Source organism: Gigantopelta aegis, unplaced genomic scaffold (genome assembly GCF_016097555.1).
Source record: "Gigantopelta aegis isolate Gae_Host unplaced genomic scaffold, Gae_host_genome ctg3947_pilon_pilon, whole genome shotgun sequence".
NCBI lineage: Eukaryota > Metazoa > Mollusca > Gastropoda > Neomphalida > Peltospiridae > Gigantopelta > Gigantopelta aegis.
In genome coordinates this window covers 25,238-32,152 of record NW_024533595.1, presented here as the reverse complement: position 1 = coordinate 32,152, position 6,915 = coordinate 25,238, and the positions used below count along the sequence as shown (strand labels likewise).

The following is a 6,915-nucleotide window of genomic DNA, read 5'->3' as shown; positions in this document are numbered from 1 at the left end:
AGTGTACCCTCACCTTTGAACTCAAATTTGTACACCATTACATAGTGATAAACTTATTAAGTACCAGGGTAGCACCAAAAAATTTTGTTCTTAACTTTTTAATTAGAGAAAGTAATTTGGAATACAAGAAAAAATTTTCTTATTGATATATCAATTCTTGCGTTTTCTAGACACTTTTGGTACAAATTTAGGTATCGAAATGCTATGACTGTAGTACTAAACTCTAGAGCAATGAAAACGAGATCATTGCCAAGGTAAAGTGAAAGAAACTGAAAGGAGGGAATTATTTTCCATGAAAACATCTTCTCGTTGTTATTAGTCTCCATTTTTCTTTGTCATCCTAGTATTACCTTCATGACACTGCTGATAATCTTGATGGTCTCCCATACAAATTACATGATTTTGGCTTCAGAGGAAGTACATCAGTTGAGGTCAGAACTACACTCTGCAATATTTGACACTAAGAACCCTCATTTAGCACAAACTATTATTTATCTAAGACACAATGCACATTTGGTGCTAATACACAATGGATGAAAAGTGGATGGATGGATGGAAAGACAGCTCACCTTTTTCACCAGTGCTGCTCCTGCAGGGAAAGAAAAAGAGGTATAGTTATGAACTGTTGGTGAATGAATGGATGGATAGAGAATGAAGAGAGACAGAGGAAGTGAAAAAGGACCACCAATCTACACACCCACACAGCACACACACACGCACCCTAGAAGATCAGAGCTCCCCCCCGCCACTCGGCGGCCTGAGATATTAAAAAAAAATTTTTTTAGGCCGCCGAGCGCAGGAGGGAGATGATTTTTAGAGATTGTGTGATGTGTGTGTATGGTGTATAGGCTGAATAGCCCAAAAAAAATTTTTAAAAATTAAAAAAGAAGAGGAAAGAAGGCTTGAAGGAAGACAGAGAAAGAGAATGGACATGGAGAGCGACTCATCTTTTTTCATCAAGACAACATCAGAGAACTGGAACAATCAATCCATTGGAGAACTGAACAGTCAAAATATCAGAGAACTGAGAACAATCAATCCATCAGTGAACTGAGAAGAATCAAAATATCATCATGAACTGGAACAATCAATCCATTAATTGTGAGAACTGAACAATCAAAATATCAGAGAACTGGAACAATCAATCCATTAATTGGAGAACTGAACAATCAAAATATCATTGAAAACTGGAACAATCAATCCATTAATTGGAGAACTGAACAATCAAAATATCAGAGAACTGGAGCAATCAATCCATCAGTGAACAGAGAAGAATCAAAATATCAGTGAACTGGAACAATCAATCCATTAATTGGACGAACTGAACAATCAAAATATCAGAGAGAACTGGAACAATCAATCCATCAGTGAACTGAGAAGCATAAAAATATCAGTGAACTGGAAGAATCAATCCATTGGAGAAACTGAACAATCAAAATATCAGAGAACTGAGAAAAATCAAATATCAGTGAACTGAACAGATCAATCAGAGAAAAGAACAAAAGACCAAATAGTGAACTGGAACAATCAATCCATTTGGAGACTGAACAGAAAATATCAGAGAAATCATGAGACAATCAAAATATCAGAGAACTGAGAAAATCTACGACGAGTCGTAGCGACGAAAAACGGGGGGTCTGTGACCTAGCATAACCTGGAAACATGAAGTCCTTTTATGTTATCAGAGATCTGTCATACTTCATTTTGCAAAACAAACCCGTGACAATTGGCGGGGAATTGCTAGTGGCTGATATTTCCCGCATAATAATGGTGGTCACGAGTTCCTTGGTGGGTGTGTACACGTGCTCTTGATATATTGGTTTATTTCGGGGTTTAATATTTGATTTAGCCAAGTTGTATTTCCTTTAGGCATTAATATTATTTTAATTTGCTGTTTGTTAACAAGTTAAGTCTAGGGTTCATGTCTTCAATATTTTTTTTAATTACACAAATGATAAAATTGTACTTCAATTACTAGTGCTGATGAAAAATGTAGATGTGTGATAACTGTGCTTTTTATTATTGGACTCTCCTTGACTAGACTGGAGACATTTCAATTTCCTGTACACGATCAACTCTGAAGCAAGAGCACCCACTTTAGATTACTAGATACTTACCATTTATCATCAAACTGACAATAATTTTTATGTTTTGCTAAAAATAATATTAATTTTCATGATAATTTGCAATATCAAATTATTTTCATATGTTTAGTAGTATGACTGTTACTCTTCTAATCAAACAGAGACACAAACACATTTTATAAGCATTAACTACTAGACAATGTCCAAAACAGAACTTTCTGGACTGATACCCATTCTAATGTGACATTGACAATGTAAGAAAGAGTAATCTAACATTGGTTTGTTAAAGTGTAACTTGGTCACTTAAATATTGAACCCACAGTATTGCTACTGTTTGATTAATAGGAGGAGTATTGCAAATGAAATCATTAACGGTAGCAAACTGGGGTTCAATATTTATGACTACTTAGCTCTTTCCAATAGAGTGTGTGGACTCACAAAACAAGAAAGATGTCGCCAATCATATATTGTATACAAGACTTAACATTGTGTTTGTCATGCAAAATCATTATCCATGATATAGGTTATGGACAAAATGCAATCACTCACCTGGATCAATACCTCTGGTGTCTTTGGACTCATCACCATCAATCTATCATAATAAGCTCCAGTTAATTTCACTGAATTTTTTTTTACAAAGAGCATTATTCTTATATTAACTCTTAACATATGTAATATAATATGCCAAACATCTTTATTAAGTTCCATATTTGAAATGATGGTAAGTAAATAAATGGTTTAAATTAAAAACTTATTAATTGAGGGTTCATGATCAACTGTAATCACAAACCTTGACATAATAACTAAACTTCATTTAAAATTTATTTATTTTAATTAATAACCAAACTCCTCCCATCAACACGAAGGGCAACTCCCAATCTTTTTGAGAACATGGCAGACAGAACTTTGCTTCCAAGCAGCAATAATCTTATTCTGACCGCAGATTCTTATAAAAGTAAGACAAAGCTTCTTCAGACATATATGAACAATTAACTGGTTCTTTCTCTCGTACAGGTGACCCCCCATTTTCAATATCCACCTAATACAACAACAGTTTATTCTTACTTTGAAAGTAGAGGAGGAAAGTTTCCAGAAACGGTCTTCTTTGGACTCAATATATAATAAAAGTATGACTATTCATTATATAGATGCTGTTTTTTTCATCCATTAATTCATCATTTCATTTTCTGTCAATTTAGAGGTACTTACAAGGACAGGTTATAACAGCAGAGCATATAGAAGAAGCCAAATTGATTTATGATCAACACCTTGGTCCTGGTGTCTTCAACTATGATGGATGGAAGTATATTTTAGATTATCATGGTGGTCGACTACCTTTGAGAATCAAAGCTGTTACAGAAGGAACAGTTTACCCGTGAAAAATGGTAATTAGTGGGTGTGTCCTTTTTTTCTTTCTGTCTGTTCATCTGTCCATCGTCAATCTATTCCACCTCTTTATTTTTAACTCTTTTTTTCCCCCTAGTTTTGTTCACAGTAGAGAATACAGATCCTAATTGTTTTTTGGCTTACAAACTTTGTAGAGGTACGTAGTGTGAAAATGTGATATATATCAACTATCCTCACCTTTAAACTCATATACGCGTCTCAATACAAACTATTTTGAATATCTATATAAACTGATATTTTAAGTGTACCCTCACCTTTAAACTCAAATTTGTACACCATTACATAGTGATATAACTTATTAAGTACCAGGTAGCACCAAAAAAATTTTGTTCTTAACTTTTAATTAGAGAAGTAATTTGGAATACAAGAAATAATTTTCTTATTGATATATCAATTCTTGCGTTTTCTTAGACACTTTTGGTACAAATTTGGTATCCTATGACTGTATGTACTAACTCTAGAGCAATGAAAGAGATCTTGCCAAGGTAAAGTGGAAAGAAACGAAAGGAGGGAACTTAATTTTCCAATGAAAACATCTTCTCGTTGTTTATTAGTCTCCATTTTTTCATCCTAGTACCTTCATGACACTGCTGATAATCTTGATGGTCTCCCATACAAATTACATGATTTTGGCTTCAGAGGAAGTACATCAGTTGAGGTCAGAACTACACTCTGCATTATTTGACACTAAGAACTCATTTAGCACAAACTATTATTTTAGACAAAATGCACATTTGGTGCTAATACACATATCTCAATAAATATTTATGTATTTCCTGATCAGTCAGCTGCAATTGGAGGGGCTTCTCATCTTGTAAACTTTCAAGGGACAGATACAGTTTGCTTCGCTGATCATGGCAAGGTAAGAGAGAGAGGAGGAGATATGTTGCTCATGTTTTATGTGTGATAATTATACAGGAAGTTCTTATGGTAGTGAAATGGCTGCTGTCTCCATTCCAGCTGCTGAGCACAGGTACAATATAGTTATGATCAGTATGATGTACCCAACTATTCTATGGCATGTATATAAATGTCCTATATCAAGAGCCTGTAAAAATCCTTGCATTTTTATTGGCTCCAATCTAAATTTTTAATATCATACTTGTATAAATATACATACACACACACATATATATATATATGTTCTATATTTAGTATCAACTTGTATATTTATTGTTCTATATTTAGTACCATTACATCATGACTAAAAGTGGCGAAGTAGAAGCTTATCGAAACATGTTGACAAAAGTATAACAATAATCAGTTGTAATAAATGATTTCTTTTTATATTAGTTTCCTGATGGTCTGGTAGCTTGTGTTAGTGATAGCTATGACATCTGTACATGTTTACAATATTATTAGTTACATAATGATATTTACTGATAGGAATGCTTGCGAGATATTTGGGAGAAGAACTGAAGCCATTGGTTGAAGATAGAGGAAAGAGAGGTGAGTATGTTACTTATCTAAATGATTATTTGATTTCTGATTATAGGAGCTGGCCCCCTTGTTGTACGTCCTGACTCAGGAGATCCACCTACTGTGGTTGTGAAAGTGTTAGAGATTCTTGGTGAGTTTTGAATGGACAAATGGACAGACATAATTAGTAGACAAATGGGATCAATAGATAGATGGACAAATGGACAGATAGATGGGCAAATGGACAAATAGATGGGCAAATGGACAGATAGATGGACAAATGGACAGATAGATGGACAAATGGATATCTTTAACTCGTCATTTAGGATCCAAGTTTGGTACCATCGTCAATAGCAAGGTTACAAACTCCTCCCCCCCTCCCACCTTATCTGAGAGTCATTCAGGGTGATGGCATTAGTTATGAAACATTGGGAGAAATTTTAGAAAATATGAAAAGAATGGTTGGAGTGCTGACAACTTAACATTTGGCTGTGGAGGTATGTGATGAATGAATGGGTAAATGGACAGATTAATCATGAGTGTATTCCTGTTATTTTTTCATCAGGGGCCTTACTTCAGAAAAGTCCACAGAGACACACAGAAATGTGCTTTCAAATGTAGTTATGCTATCATAGATGGTCAAGGAGTCAATGTCTTTAAGACACCCATAACAGATATGGGCAAGAAATCAAAGAAAGGTAGACTGACACTAGAAATGGAGAATGGTCAATATGTCACTAAAGAAGAAGGAGAGGGCTCACCTGAGAAGGTAGTGATCACATAATCTTGTGAGCTGTTAAGTTTCTCTATCACACACACACACACACAGGATCTTTAGTGACAGTCTTTGAGAATGGAGAGTTGCTTAAAGACTATACGTTTGATGAAGTACGAGAACAAGCAGAGCTGCCACTGGTAAGAGCTCAACGAAACACCTAATGACACTAAAATGACTTCAATTACATAATTTTTTTAAGACAGTAAAATAATACTATATTATTTATATAGAGCAGACATATTTTTATTCCCCTTTTGATTTATAAATGTCAAGAAAACTTTATTTGACAATATGTTCTGTAGAGACATTTCTATCCATCAGGAGCTTTTCTTCAAACAGGTTTGAATTCGTCCACATAACAGGTCAGATTGATTCATCAAGAACTGAACACGAGTTACCAAGTTTTTCGTTTCCCTCGAACTAGTGTTTCGCTACCAGGAGGAACCTGATAAAAACTGTTGTAAATACTGATGTTCACTAGTTTAGAGCTTACTAATGGTAGCTATCCTAGGTCATTGTGTTAAGTACTGATGTTTACTAGTCTAGAGCTTACTAATGGTAGCTATCCTAGGTCACTGTGTTAGTAATGGTATAGACTTACTACAGAGTCCAAGGTTTCTAGGTTTCTCATCAAACTCTCATTACAAACTAACATTGTTTTTTGAAGTTTCTCACATGATTCAGCTACCAATTCTGTAATAAAAAACCCTACAATAATTAAAAGACAAGTTTGAAAGAAGAGAACTTTTATAATAAACAATTGACAGTGTCCTTATTTCTAACCTTTTCAATGCCATCCAGATCTTGTTCAATTTTTTTGATTTTCTTTTCCAACGTATCTACTCCGGCACTTATCTCTTGAATTTGTTTCAAGTATTCATCTTGAGCTGGGTCCACCTATATGCAGTGAAAATATCATGAACCGATAATATCATACTAACAGGACTTACCTTTCTACCAAGTAACATTACTTTACTGTTATCTTTAATTCCAGCCTCACCAACAAGTTGATCATTTTTCTGTAGTGTTCCACCTTAAACAATTAAGTAAAATAATTATGACAATAGCTATAGGTTTGATATGATGTAAAATTCACACTTGGCTGTATATTATAGTAGATAAATTTCTACTATAGAGAGACTATGTAATACCAGTAAACAGAGTTAAAACATTTAAAGGAATTGTATTGCAGTATAAAGGGATAAAAAATCTTAAACACCAGATAAC

At 34.3% G+C, this 6,915-nt stretch overlaps 1 pseudogene; it reads left to right on the top strand.

Annotated features, from left to right (window-relative positions):
• The first annotated feature begins 925 nt into the window (after nucleotides 1-925).
• LOC121392495 lies at nucleotides 926-5,849 on the top strand (annotated as a pseudogene).
• The last annotated feature ends 1,066 nt before the right edge of the window (nucleotides 5,850-6,915 follow it).